The sequence below is a fragment of the Triturus cristatus genome, chromosome 9 (assembly GCF_964204655.1).
Source record: "Triturus cristatus chromosome 9, aTriCri1.1, whole genome shotgun sequence".
Taxonomy (NCBI): Eukaryota; Metazoa; Chordata; class Amphibia; order Caudata; family Salamandridae; genus Triturus; species Triturus cristatus.
In genome coordinates, this window is record NC_140592.1 from 271,470,750 (window position 1) to 271,486,071 (window position 15,322).

The 15,322-nt window shown below is 43.8% G+C and overlaps 1 protein-coding gene and 1 long non-coding RNA gene across 4 annotated transcripts in view; one reads left to right on the top strand and one right to left on the bottom strand.

Annotated features, from left to right (window-relative positions):
* The window catches only part of LOC146797742 (cyclin-dependent kinase 17-like), a 655,932-nt gene that overhangs the window by 521,420 nt on the left and 119,190 nt on the right, over positions 1 to 15,322 (bottom strand). The window lies entirely within an intron of this gene.
* LOC146797743 (uncharacterized) overlaps positions 3,922 to 15,322 on the top strand; it is a 56,832-nt gene continuing 45,431 nt past the window's right edge. Inside the window, exon 1 of the long non-coding RNA XR_014968524.1 lies at positions 3,922 to 3,938. This is a non-coding gene — a long non-coding RNA (uncharacterized LOC146797743). The remainder of the gene's footprint in view (positions 3,939 to 15,322) is intronic.

A 15,322-nucleotide genomic window follows, 5' to 3' on the forward strand; every position in this document is an offset into this window, starting at 1 on the left:
AAATCTTGCCTAGCCTTAGCCATCATTGGAATAAGATTTATATTAAAGATATGCTCCATTCCAGCCGTAATCCTTGTATCTAAATAAGAGGCACTATCTATTCTTCATTGGACCTTCAGATTTATATCGCAGGTTAAGAAAATTTGAGTATTTCCCTTGTTTAGATGGTAGCCTGCAATCTTCCCAAATATTTCAAATCCCCATTCTACTTCAGCCAGAGCACCCACCGGATCTGGAGTAACAAGGGCTATGTCATCAGCAAATGCCAAGACTTTGGCGTTTTTGCTGTTCAGTCTCATTGGCCTTATTAGGGGGTTTCTTTACAACCTAATAATAAAAGGATCTATGTATAATGCAAATAGAGCAGAGTGCATGGACCGCAATGACTGGTTCCCCTGGCAATTACAATTTTTTTCATCCCCATTATTTGCAGTCAAGCGCTCTGGGTCTGATATAGCACCCTTAAAGCTTTAATCCAAGGTACTTTTTTCCTAAAATCTACCACAGATACCAAGAGACCTGGCTGAAAGATTTCTGCATCTAACAGTATCATAGTCATTGGGATGCTTGTTACTTCAGCTGAATCAAACAAAGTGATTGCCCTCCTGATATGGTCTGTAGTTCCACAACCAGGGTTAAAGGCATGCTGTCCGGATGAAAACCAGCCTGGTTATGACCCTGCCCCCATAGGCATCGCAAGTAAGTTTAGAGTAGATTTTGGCATTGATATTTATCAAGCTGAGCAGTCTGTTGGACCCTGGGTTCAGTGGGTTTCGGTTTCTTCCTAATAATTATATATTGGTAGCCTCCCCCCCCCCCGAACACACACACACTCAAGAAGCTGGTGCCAACTCCACCCTCCGGACTCCAAGAAAGTTGAAGCCATGACCCTTGTGAGTTCAGGATAACATACTTGGTAACATTCTAAGGGTATGTTGTTGGGCCTAGTTCCTTTACCAGAGGGCAGGGATTTTCATGCCATATTTACTTCCTCCGTGGTTAAAACAGATCCAGAGAGGCTTGATTTTCTTCCCATAAACCATCTTCATCAATTGTATCTAGAAATGCCATAGAACTATTTGGAAGGGGAAATATATCTTCGATAGAGTTCTTCGTAATATTCCTTAAATACCCAATAATCCTCTCTGGAGTACTAAACTGGCGTCCTTCCTTATCCAATATAGCATCTACACTCCAATTTGTCTCTTTCTGCCTCGTACACAGGGCCAGCAGTCTGCCAACATTTTTGCCATACTCGTAGCTTTCTATTCAATGATTTTGATATTTCTCGGCAATCTCCCAACTAAAACAGCTATCTGTCCTGGCCTTGACTACTGCGATCTTTTGTTGCATCTCTTGGCCATCCTGCCCTGATGCCATCAGCCTTGCATGCCTCCCTGCCAGTTCTGAAAGCTCTTCCCAAAACCCCAAGATCACCCTGGCCTTCTGTCTCTGATTATATAGGCTAAACCTCAAGGCCTCGCCCCTGATTCCTACCTTTAGTGTGTCACAAACTACAATATCTGCAGCAGTACCTCTGTTTATTGTCAAGCAATCTCCTAACCATCTTCTCATGTGCTTGATACACTGAGTATTGAGGAGAAGTTTCCTGTTGAATGTCCAGTTCTGCGCTGCACTAGTTATACCTTCTACCAGAATTTCCAAGACCATGGGGCTGTGATATTAAAAAAAAAAAAAAAAAAATTAAAAAACACAGGGTGTCTCTCAACCCACACTTTTCCTGCCAAGGCACGCTGAAATAAAACAAATTGTCCAATCCTACAAATCTCTTAAGGGGGTAAGAAAAATATGAATAACCAGGGTCTGGTGCTTTCAGCTTATCCCACACATCGACAAGGCCATGATCTCCCATCAGCTGACAAACCGCTCTATAAACTAATGGCTTCATCCAGATTAGATCCATATACAGAACATAGAGCAAAATTTAGTCCCTTAACCTGGCAATCCATTATTGCCCATCGTCCTAATTTATCCGCAGGGCTCCGTTTCACTACACACCTATTGTTTCTGGCTAGTATTGCCGCACTCCTAGGAGGTTACCCCTTAAGATATACAGGCCAACAGGGCAAAGCCCAGGGTTTCCAGCAGCACTCTCCTTTCCCATGCAATGTGCGTTTCTTGCATACAAATGATAGCCGCCCTGATAGCGTTATCATTTAACCCACAGACATTGGCTGAACAGATCCTCAAACTCTTATTTTGTATCATAGACTCTGATTATTTTGGATGCCATATTCATTGTCTAAATTGTTACGACCCACCCTCCCAAATCTCAGGAGGATCTCTACCATATTGCCAAACGAGCTATTTTTCATTAGCCAAGGAAAATCTTGAATTATTGACAACAATATTTCATACCTAAAATGGACTTTTGTGCTCCATTTTGTCTGCCCTCCACTCTCCCGTCCCTCCCCCTTAACACTAGCCCACCCCTTCCCCATATGTTCATCCCCTCCTACAACCACCCAAGTGAGACAACCAGACCCATATTAGATTTATTGATGGTTGTGTGAGCTCCACCCCCTGCCTAGAGCCTATCGTTTGTTAGAACATCATACAAAATAAATATGGCAGTTTCGGAATCCCAGCTATAAGACTCCAATTCTTTCCAAGTTGGTGCACCCAAAACTACAGTAAAGTGACCACCCCCACCCTGATAGAGAAAAAATGCTAAACAAAAGAAAAAAAAGACATGTATCCAAAATGAGAAAAGTGAAAAAAATTTACAAAGTTAGAATGAATTAAAAAAAGGCACTCCCATAATTGCCCCACGTAAAATTCTTACAGACACAATCATAACCCGATTCCTTCACATATATGACAAACATTTACTTTATTCATGGTTTCTACAAACGTTTTTGCCTTGACTTCAGATTTCGAAAACATGTGTCTTATCGTGCCTGATAATCTTAGGACTGGCTGGATTCATTAGAAAGGCCTGTGCTCCCTTGTCCTGGAATGGGTTAATCAATTGTCTCAATCTCCACTGTCTTTCAACCGTGAACTGACAGAAGTACAGTCTTACGAAAAAAGCGCATCCTTAGACAGAGCGCTTGGAATCTGGGCATGCTTTCTCAAACACGGCCTGCCTGAGAAGAAAATTCACAAAAAAAACCATGATAGCCCTTGGTTTGCCTGAATCATAACTCCACTGTTTCCACATTAATGGGAATCTATAAGCCCTTTGTATCTCCTGGTCCCAGTTCCAGACTTCCAACTCAGGAAAGGTGCTACTAAATAGCTTGACAATATATTTCCTGACATTACTCCCCTCCGCCCACTCTTCCACACCTAAGACCCTGAGGTTATGTTGGCACAGCCTGTTTTCAAGGTCTTCCTGCTTCCACTGGGTGTCCACTAATTGCTCTTTATCAGCTGCTACAACATTCTTGTTGGCCACCTCATCCGCTTCCAGAGTTACCACTCCCTTTCCAGCGCTATCATCTTGACGGATACCTCTGAGCACATCTTTGCTACTTTCTGAATCATGCCCTGTAGTTTTAGTAGCGGCTCAGGCTCTACAGCTGTCAGAGTCTTGTCTCAATGAGACATAATTCCTTGATAGATTTTCCTCGAATGTAGGCAAGTCAGCTGACAACCCCTGAATTTATATTATATTAATAAGACTTGTATAGCGTGTGAATCACCCCCGAAGGGATATCTGAGCGCTAAGGAAAGGTGCACTCAAACACAGAACACCCTCCATAAAACAATGCTGTTTTAAGTGATTTCCTCAATCTGACAAAGTCAGAACAAGTTTGGACATGTTGTGGCAGATTGTTCCAATAAAACTGCACCAAGTAGGAAAAAGACCTTACCCCACACCTTGTCAAGCGAATTCGGGGAACTGACGATAGAACTTTGACTTTGGAATGCAAGTTCCTGGAAGAGCAGTACAGTTTGAGGTTCTGGGCTAGGTAAGCAGGACTGTTGCCCCTCTGAATTTATAGGTCAGACAGCAGATTTTAAAAATAGAACTTTTCTTAATGGTTAACAAATGTAGTAATGTTAATAAAGGTTCAGAGGTGGCGCTGGAAGGAAGACTGCAAAGTGTTTTGGACCACTTGCTGTTGTGATAATAAAGTCTCATTTGCAGCGGCAAGCAAAGCATTGCCGTAGTCCAATTTAATAATAATCAGAACCTGGACTAGAGTTTGCCTGGATGAGGGTGGAAGAAAAGGGAAAGTCTGCTTTAGCAAATGCAATTTGTAAAAACAGCTGCTGCTGATGGCCGCAACGTGGTCTTTCATAGAAAGCGACTGGTAAATTTTTATGCCAAGGTTTTCGACTACCTTCTTAGGCAAGGGGTCCAGGCCAAGATTAGGTGGCCACCAGTCTGGAGTCCAGAGTATTTTTGTGCCTTGCCGTAAAACAATCTCCGTTTTTTTGCCATCTAATTTTAGGCAGTTGGCAGCCATCCAATCTACAATGACCGTCACGCCTTTGTTATGAAAGGAGATCATCAACTGTGTATCATCAGCATAGGATATATAGAAACCAAAGGATCTGGCCAAGGAAGCAACAGGGGCCAAGTAGATGATAAATAAATTAGGGCTGTAACAGGACCCCTGTGGCACCCTCTTATCAATTAACATAGTGCGAGACTTAAAGGTGCCTAACAAAATTGTCAGTTTCAGTCGTTAAGGAAATCTTGAAACCACTTCAAGGCACACCCAGAAATGCCAATGTTTTACAGCCTTTGAATCATCCTTCAATGGGACACAGTGTCAAAAGCAGCAGACAGGTCTAATAATACCAGCATGGCAGGGATGCCTTGGTCTAGAGAAGGTCCAATCAAGTCCATGACCGCAACCTAGGCGGTCTACGTACCATGAGCTGCCCTAATCACCGACTGAAATGGGTCAAGAATCTTATTGGCTAAGTAGGCTGAAAGTTGTGTATTTATTAGACCATATAGAGATTTACCTAAAAGCGGGAGCAGTGATGTATGACGATAATTGACCAAATTCACTGTGTCAACATTAGCCTTTTTTGGTATAGAAACAACCTATGCTGACTACCAAGCACAGGGAATGCTTCCTGTGTCAATGGATAAATTAAACAAACCCATGACACTGGGGGCCAGCTGGTGGGAAAGCAAAGCTGCGGCCCAGGAGGTACATGGGTCCATGGGCTAGCCTGATTTGACATGGTCTAAGGCTTGATGAATCTGCTGGAAAGAAAAATAAACACTTTTTTCTAGAGAGCAATTGCCATTTTGACAAGAGACAGGTAGAGTGATCTTGGGTCCCTGCTGGTTCCCCCCTCACACAGGTCATAGTTGAATAATCCCATTTTAGACACTCTCCAGCAGCCAGCTTTTGATCACACCCACTGAGATTTTCTTGATCATTGACCTGGTGTTATCATCCGTGTACTCGGGTGGAATCACTCACTTTGCTTTTCTCACTCGAGCACTTTCTTTGGAGTCCACTTTGGAGTGGCCTCCAGAAAAATATGAGTCCTCCCCCGACCAGTCTGATGATCTCATAATGAAAAAAAACAATCTGTTGCCTCAGTGTCTAGACCTTACTGCCTTCAGGTAATGTCTCTCTTTTTCCAATGGCCCTTCATCCTTTCCCATGAAGGGGAAACCCATGACCGAGAAACGCACCTTCCCTTAAGGGTTCTGCCTCACTTTGTCTCACCCCCCTTTTAGAAGGGACTGTGCCTGCACTTGCCTGTGATTTGATACAACTCTACCAGAACCAACCCCCGCTGTGTGAATTCACTGATCTGTTGCCTATGTTGTCAGTTGTCTGGACTCCAATGGGTGCAGGGGGTGGGGGGTGATAGGTGGGGGGGGGGGGGGGGGGGTCGTTGTATCGCAGGTCCTTCAAGGAGTCTCATCAACAGATACCGCAGCTGTCCACTCTCCTGCCCATAATTGACATTCCCCAGGATGACCTCCTCCTCTTCCAGGGATGTTTTGTGCCCCTTTCCAGCTAGGTCGCTTAATTGAATTATGTCAATATTCTCAGTGGAGGGGAATGATGAGGAAGGCCCCTTTCTCTTTCCTTGTGGCAGCATGCCTGGGTGCCGAGTTCCTTTGAACAGGTCCAATAATAAAGTCGACCCGGGGGGCTACCGTGCACACTGTGTCAGGCTTTCTATCTCTCTCCTCCTTGTCTGCTTTCCCATTGAGAGGAGTGCAACGTTGAATGATCTCGCTGGGCTTTTCTCACCCTGCACCAGCTCCAGTCGTAACAGTCCCATAGCCCTTTTGAAAACCTGTGCTCTTTGGCCCCATATCCCCTTTGCACCCGGCCTGCCTTCTCCTGCCGCCAGCCACTGAAACTCTGCTGCTGTGTAGCAGGCGAAACAGCTGCCTTCCTGCTCCTCAAACCCTGCACGGGCCAGTCGGGCTGTTCACAGCCCAGAGCATCCTCGCAGTCCACAACAAGCACAAGCATGTGCCACGTTCATGGCCCGGGGAAGGAGTTTCAGGCGTGGGGTTCCGATCGCCAGCTCTAGCGAGGTTAAAGGCTGTGCACAGCCGTCCTCACATGGCTGCCATCTTGCTTCAAGAGCTACGCATGTGGTTTAATTTACAACAGATTCAGAACGGTTGCCCAATACAGTTGTGAGGACACTTTGCTGTAACTCTAGAACTTGGTGACAGATGCCCTGATATACGACATGGTCGCAGTCACCCCCCCCGGGGCACATGGACACAAGCGGAGCTGTTCTCCCTCGGATTCTACCATAATGTGTGTGCCCGTTCTTCACTGGCCCGGCTGGCTCAGGGCTTGTCCTCTCGGTCAGCACCTAGGATATTAGCGAATGCCCCCTGCTTAGTACTCCTACATCGGTGGAAGCCAACCCAACTAGGCCATGGCAACTGTGGCTCACCTGTCCTCCTGTGTTGCTCCCGGGATGGCACTTACCTGATGCTCTTCCTAGTGGGCTGTAGCCCCTGACCCGGGCCTGCCCTGGCTGCCAATGCCTGGTTTTACCTATTAGTTCCTGTCGCTGATTCCGCGTGTGACACCCTGCCTTCCCTTCCATGTAATACTGCTGGGCCCTAGCACCATTGCAGCTTTTACTGGGAGGCCTAAGCAATAAGCAAATACTTGGTATGGGGTTTAAAGCACTTGTACAACTCACACATTGCAGTTTACCCCCTTGTCAGCTTGCCTGCATAGACACCCATTGTTAGCAAGTTTGGGCAGAAACCTCCGCTCTCTATGGTATTATGAGTCTACCTGTGTTGATTTCCATTGGTTCTTTGCTGTTGCCAGCACCCGTCCGGTCCATGTACTCCTGGATAGACCTGGTGTCGCCCTCCTAACCAGAGCCGGAAACCACTCATGGACTGCTATCACAATGGCTAACACGAATATACTTGTCTGGAATGTCATGGCATTCACACTTCTTCCCTTAGGTATGTTGATTACTCTTACCTATGCAACTGGTCGACACACATAGCATTCCTGCAGGAGTCTCACCTCACCCAGGCAGGTGTACTCTACTAACTACTCTACATATGCCTGTGTGGGTCTTAGTGTGGATCAGATCCTGGGTCCCCTTTGTTGCAGATATCACAGTTGCGGACCTGGACTAGAAAGTTGCTATATGGTGCTTGGAGCCAAATATGCTCCTAGTTCTGAGCAGACGGTGTTCCTGGACAGCCCGATTGGGGTCCTCTAGCGCTGGAGTAGGCTCCCCTGGTTCCTGGATGGAGATTTTAACAGTGTCCTGAAGGAAGATTTAGATCGATCCTTTCCCCCTCTTCTTCACACCGTCGCCACTTTGAACGCACAGGCCCTACCTGGCTGGTTGAGTCACTGGAATCTTTTCAATGTATGGTGCCTACATAATGCCCTTACAAGAGTGTGCTCATTCTACTCATACACGCATGACCTCCATGTGTGTTTAGATCGCCTAGTCAGCACTCCAGACCTAGTTCCCCACATTACAAACATTGACTACCTCGGCAGAACTCACTAAGGCCATAACCCCCTCCAAACACCTGTCCCTCTGCTGTGACCATGGTCCTCCCCTTATTCCAACGTGGCGTTTACAGCCCTTCATGCTTCCCTCAGCAATAGCCTAACAGAATATAACGACACAAATGCGAACACGGCCACCTCCAGATTGATGGAACGCTTTTAAAGTGGCGACCAGAGGACACTGCCTCGGTAGCGCTTTGAGTATTGCCCATCAGTTTGACCGGGACGTCCCTCAGGTGGAGCTTGCATTGCTGGGTTATGAGAGGCAGGCGTAGTCTTCTACAGAGGGAACAAACCGAATTAACCAGGGGCACGGTGAACACGCTGCGCTGATGGAGAGGCTGCAATACCTCAACAATGCGGCTCACTAAAAAAAAGACACACTCAGAGGTAGATAAGACGAGAGCCCTACTAGCTTAGCTGATCCACCAAGAGCAGCCACAAAGTCCCATACTGGCCATATGTTAGGTGTCCGGGACCCTCCTGCACATGAAGAAAGATATAAATGCCGCATTCACGTGACATTACACTTCCTTATACAAACACACACACATCGGAGTCTACAGTGTCGGCGGAGGAGGTTGAATCCTTCCTAACCAGTGTCTCCCTCCCTTGAAGGACACAAGGACAGAGAGAGGAATACAACAGAAAAATTACACTTTGAGGGGTTTGATGGCTTCCATACTTTGGAAGATGTTTATCAAGATGGCATCCTCCTCCCAATGGAGGAACTTATCACGGCTGCTGAGATTCATCAAGGCCAATTTCTGCTATACAATTCCCTCATTCGGGCGATGATAAAGCCCTGGAGTGGCATTCAACAGGAACATGAAATGTACCAAACGGGTCAATATCTGCATATCATGGGGACGGGTCGCCACTTTATATGATGGCTTGCCAGCTTCTTACGTATACACGGTGCAGTGCCTCTTAACTGTGACACCACTGGGACCGTGAGTCAGGCCATTCTTTTACAGAGTGGCTGAACATCCTAGCATACCATGCCTTGGTATCCCATAAAGTTCGGTTCATAGTCGTACAATCCTACATATTACATAGGGCCTACCTCACCCCAGACAAAATCAACTGCTACTGCCACCGCACGGATGCTGTCTGCCCCCACTGCGTCTTGCCCAACGCTGATTTCCTACAGGTGTTCTGGGTGTGCCCCTCGCTTGCCCAGTACTGGTTGGGTATTGCAACTTACGTAGGGACATGCACTGGGAATCCCTCATTACACACATGGGAGGTATGCCTGCTGGGAATGCCCCGCCGGACCAAAAGGAATAGGGTTCACTCGCAGATGGAAGCATTAAGGGCCTGCGCAAATACCCTATTTCTGTTGGCTTGGACATTCTACAGTCTGTCTTGCAAGAGGAGGACCTCTCCCCTGGACGCACCACTACTCACTCCCCAACTGCGATTCAAACCTCTGCTCGACTGGCGCATTATTAGTTTGGCCAAGTTGTTTTACCCTCTCCAGACCAAAGGCTATACATTTCTGTGCTGTACTGTACTGTTGAGTTTTATTTTCCTCGCATAATGTGTGTGTGGGGGGGGGGGGTTCTATTGAATGAAGTTTTGAAAAATATCAGCTTTTTATTGCTTATGTACTGGCATGATCTTACCAGCTCTAGCACATTAGAATGCACATACCTGCTGAACTGTAAATGTCTACTTTGTTCGATCCGGCATTACGGATACATACTATGCAGCGGCATTAAGACCAGCTTGAAGTGTTTATCACTTGCACACTAAACTGTGTAAGGGGAAAGATAAATGCACAAAATATTCAATAAAAAGATTTACACAAATAGAGAAAAAATCTGAAATGAAGGTAGAAATGAAAAAGGTGATTAGCCTACCAGTCCTAGAACTGGAACTTAAGTGAACTACTTTTTAGGTGGGCGTGGATATGCGCACCAGCAAAATACTGTTACTCACACTCAAATCAGCCAATGGCTGAAGTGGGTGGACTCCTTGCCTGATGTTGTATGCTGTGCTGAGCGAAAGCAAAATGTGAATGTTATTTGAAGAGGCTAATGGATGAAGACGATTGACCCAGGGTCTCTGTATGCATGTATGATATTTTTTCGTCAGGCCCACTATAAGATTACTGCAGTGTTGCACTCTTTGTAGTGGGAAGATCAGCAGAAGATGTGTATAGGTAATTACAATAAACCAGACCTGCATTTATAGAACCTTCAACCGACACAATTTTTTGGTAACGGGAAAGTAAAGGGAACAATGTTTGAGTTTATTCAATTGATGGAAATAACGTACAATCACCTTCCCCATCTGTGTCTCAAGAATTAAGTTATTTTTGAGAAAAGTAAAAAAAGAAAAAAAATTGTGTGCGAGATTCTAATTAAAAAAAAGTATGCAATGGCAACAAATTAAGATGAGCATGGCCTTTATCACAAACAAAATTATCTCTGTTTCAGAGCAATTACATTGTAATTGTTTACTGTGTATCAAGATTTTAACGTCACTTTGAAAATATTGCAGCTCCGGATTAGAAAAGGGCTCCTTGGAAACTGGAATGCATACCCAAGTGTCATCCGCATAGGATGCACCAATTCCTGTATTCCCTTTGAAATGAGACAGTACCCATGTATATACAAAATAAAAGGGGTAAGAAAACTGAACGCACAGAACAGTAGAAGTGGCAAAAGTGAGACCAACTAAACTCTCTGCAAGTAATTGCTTAAAAAGAGGTTAAACCATTTAATAGTAATACAGGCAACGAATTAAAAAGCTGATCAAAGTCTCATCACACTACGTAACTGCAAACGTTAAAACTGGAAGGAGTCAGACCTGTGAAAGTCCACGTATGCCATGTATGGTCTTTCCGGGGTAAACATCTGTGTAGAGAGGGATAAAAGAGCTGGAGAATTGACCATCAAAAGTTTCAGATCACACACGAAAATAGTTTAATGAGAATATAACACAACCTTCAGTAATAATAGGGCAGTGCATTGGTCCTCATTGCTAGACAAGCTTCAATCGTCATTAACACAACAAAAATGAAGACAATGCCAAGCTGCGCCGAAAAGAGGTTGGCCGCCTCGATTCCCTGGAAAATGGAAGACCCTAGAGAGCAAAAAAATGTATTGGCGCGCAGAACAACAATATAGAAAAGAAATGACCATAGCCGCAGAAATCAAACTGAAAGAGGCCAGAAAACATAAAAAAATTGCATGGAGCCTGAAACAAGAAACTAAGGGAACAATGGAAACATATATACTCCTAGTTATCGCCCAGTAAGTCTAGGGAATTCTGTGAATATGTAAATAGGTTAGAAACCAAGCCGTACAGCAAGTGAATGCAGTACCGGCCACTGCATGGGAGATGCACGTGGAAAAACTATATGTAGACTCAGACAAAACACAGTCCTTCCATACTGTCCAGCTGAAGAACTCCTTCGAAGAGCTGGATGATAGCCAAATAATAGTAACCTAGGGAGGAGATATTGGAGATACTGAAAAATAGCCGGAGAGATGGAGCACCAGGTCTGAACGGCCTACCCGGGATCATTTTCAAAGAAGATCGAACATTTTGGGCTCCACTGAGGCTCAATCTGTTTAACGAATGCCTTGCCACATCAGTTATCCCAGAAGCATGCAAGGGCTTGATCCTCCACCCAATACACAAAAAGGGAGATCCCACTCGTCCTGAAAACGACAGGCCAATTGCCCTATTAGATGTGGATGGTAAAGCTTTTGCCAAAGGCATTCTACAAGAATTAGAACAATGGATAACTGATAACAAAATCATCCCAACCTATCAGACAGGGCCCAGACCTGTTTCATAAACTTTATTCGGTTTAATCCTAAACATCAAAGTATGCACAATCAATAAATAACATTCAATAAAAAGTACTCTTTCCCATTTCTTAAATATAAAATGACATTAAAAAAACTTCCATAAAAACAATTTAAAATTGCTATCAATTAATAACATCCTCCCATGTAATTAAAGTGCTTAGTGCCTAATAGAATCCGGTAATCAAAATAAAATATCTCTGGTGACAGCGTCCAAGTTACCCTATGCATAGTTGCATCTCAATTAGTATGAGAAGCCTCCTGAGCATTCTAAATCACAAACTTTTTTCGCCTTAACCAACCATTCAGTAGAAATCTACTTACAGCAAAGACAATAGGATTTGATGTGTTGGTCTTTAAGATCCTCAGAGCGGCCAAATAGTGTCTAACTTCCATATTGCGGCAAACAGGTTGAATCTACTTTCTTTGAAAAAGCGATATTCAGTACAAAAAAACATAATGTGCTCAACATTTTCTGGGGCCTGGCCGCAAGCTGGGCAGATAATGGAGTCTGATTCGGTGGCCCAGATGTTAAAAGACCTTAGGGGTAAACAGCCCAGGCGAAATCTCACATAAAGGCTTTTTGCCAATGAAGGTGTAATCGTATCATGAAAGGGCTCAAACTTGGGATAAGACTTACAACTTAAGAACTCAGTGGTTAATCGCCCTGCAGTCAGGGTTGAGACTCAATGCCTCCATTGTGGACAACGATATCACCCTCACTTACTTGAGCTCCAAAGCTTGCAAAACAAATTCTCCACCTTTGTATGCCTGCTTTGCTGATTATAGTGCGGCATTTGATGCATAGACAACAATATCCTATGGAGAAAATTGGCAGGATGGGGCATACCGAGACAAATGCTTGCAGCAATAGCAGCACTATATACGGAAACTTGGGTGAGGATCAAGATAACACAATCACACGACACGGCGCGGATCCTCACCAACAGAGGTCTAAAACAGGGATATGTACTTGCCCCGCCTTTATTCAATTTGTATACAGCAGATCCTGGGGAAGAACTACTGAAAGGCAGAACTTTTCCACCCACACTAGGTCGGATAAGACTCCTAATGATACAATATGCGGATGATTTGGTCCTGATGGATCAGACTCGCATTGGAATGAGGAGGGACCTGGATATATATTACATACATACAACACACACAATTATCTCCAGGCGAATGCCGGGAAGACAAAAGTCCTGGTCTTTGGCCAAAGTCCTAAAAAATGCCAACTCAAACGGCAACTCGACCCACTAAGAATAGATTCGGCCTCCAAATATATTTATTTCGGAGTTTGGCTGATGGACTCAGGGAAACCAACACTGCAGGTAAAGTCAATAGGAGGGAAAACTGCAAAAACTACGTATGAGCTATCAAAGTTCTAGCACAAACTAAACAGCCACTCTGCTGCGGCCATTCAAAAAAGTTGCTGGGGCCAAACTTGCACCTACAATAAATTAGGGCCACCTTTCTTACCCAGGAAGGTTAACGGAGACATTGGAGCGCTGCCTCACGACCACATACAAGAAAATATTTGGCATGCCAAATAACACTCAGTGCACCCTAATTTGGCTGGAATTTAATCTAGTAAGCATGGATATAGCATGCAAAAAAAGACATAATCAACTTCTATCTTCAAGTGAGTGGAGCAGATCCAGAGTCTTTGCGGGGTGCCCTTAAGGCAATGCTCTTGGACAAGAAAAGCGATTGGGCAAAATACTTGGCAACAGCCGGATTAACATTAAATATGGACCCAGCGCTCTTGTTAGACCTCCAAATCACTAAAGCACACCTAAAGAATAAAACTAAAGACCCACGCCAGGAAGGTTTCTAGGGAATTGCACATAAACCAAGAAAGAAGCATCAGAGGCGCGGAGGAGCTTGCAGTATCCCATAAAGCTTTCCTGTGCCAACCTTACCTGACAGCAGCAATTGGGAAATACGCATTTAGGAAATATTTTAACAGTTAGGCTCTTAATAACGCCCATAAGGGAATACGGGGCACATTGGAAGAACTGGGCTCTGGGACAGGAGCAATGCAGGCTGTGTCAATAACACTCTGAATCGGTTGCGCACATTGTATGCTGCTGCGTAAGCTTATTACAACAGAGCTGAAGGTATTTAAGGCCAAACTTCGTGCAGCATGGCATAAGAACATGCAAGGAAGCACTATTGCTCATTTTTACATATATGACTCCAAAGGATCTAGCAGAGTTTGGCAAATTTTTCGTGGAAACCGGCAGGCTCCTACGAGAGATTGGACAAAAAATGAGGGCCGCCTGCCTGTGGCAAATTATAATTTCTTAAACATCTTATGGCTCGTCCACTTGCACTCATTGTAGCACAGCTTTAATAATTTAAACTCAACCAATCAATATATGCGCAGTTCGGTCTAGTTAAGATCATATAAGTAGTTAAAACACTAGACTAGTCCACAGTACCTTCGTTCCAGCATGATGAGAGGTCATTAGTATCCTGTAGCACAACATGGTCTAAATTCACAATGAAATCCAGGCTATTGTGCAGGGTTTTACATGGTCTGCCTGTTTAACTGCTCATTTGCACAATCCTATCCAATCCACCTGTGTGCACATGCTGTTCTGGCACCTTTTATATAGCAATTGATGGAATAAAAAAAAATTAAAAAAGAGATTTGCATAGATTTTAAGTTTGATTTGACCATGTCTGCAATATGCTCACTTTGAATTAGCCATTTTAATGGATTTAATGGTTTAAATGATATACATTATGGTTAATCATAATCAATTATACAAGTATAACTTTTTATATTAAGTTTTAAATGCTTTAATTGAAGGATTATGCCAGCCTTAGTCAGCACAATGCACTTTACGTGCTAGTAATAACATGCAATTTAAGAATGTTCAAAACTAAGAACAGATTTTGAAATGACCTTGCTTTTTCTTTGCACAATGAATTAACACTTAGATGAGGTACTTATTACGCTGCTATGTAAGAATGCAGTTTGTGTGACAGTTCCAGTTAGCAAATGCACTTCATGGTCCATGCAGACTAGGTCAGTGTTTACATTGCTTATTTTGTACACTGAACCAACCGCCTATTTTTGTACATCTAATTAATTTCATGGGGAAATTTCTATTATGTTCCATCTTAAGAATGAAGTTTGTGCTTTTTAGCTTTGGCTAGTCTCATGAATTCTGCGCTCTCAAACCATGTATACTGTTTTGACTATTTCCACACAAGGAACTAATGTCTGATGATATGTTAATCAAGTCCTTTTTCTTTTTTAATAATGAAACTAGCTGTACCACGTTTTTATTATGCTAAACATTTTATGGTTTTAATTAACTAACAATAAATTTACTACTTAACCAGAAAACCCTTCAGTAATAAACCTACACAATCAGTAATAAGGTTTGCTTTATACCCAGTGCCGATACATAATTAGAAAGGCAATGGTTCCAATTGCTGTTATCAACGTTTAATTCCAAGAAAGTATGGTAAACACGGACTTTTCCCTCGTGGCTCTACTTTCAGAGGAGT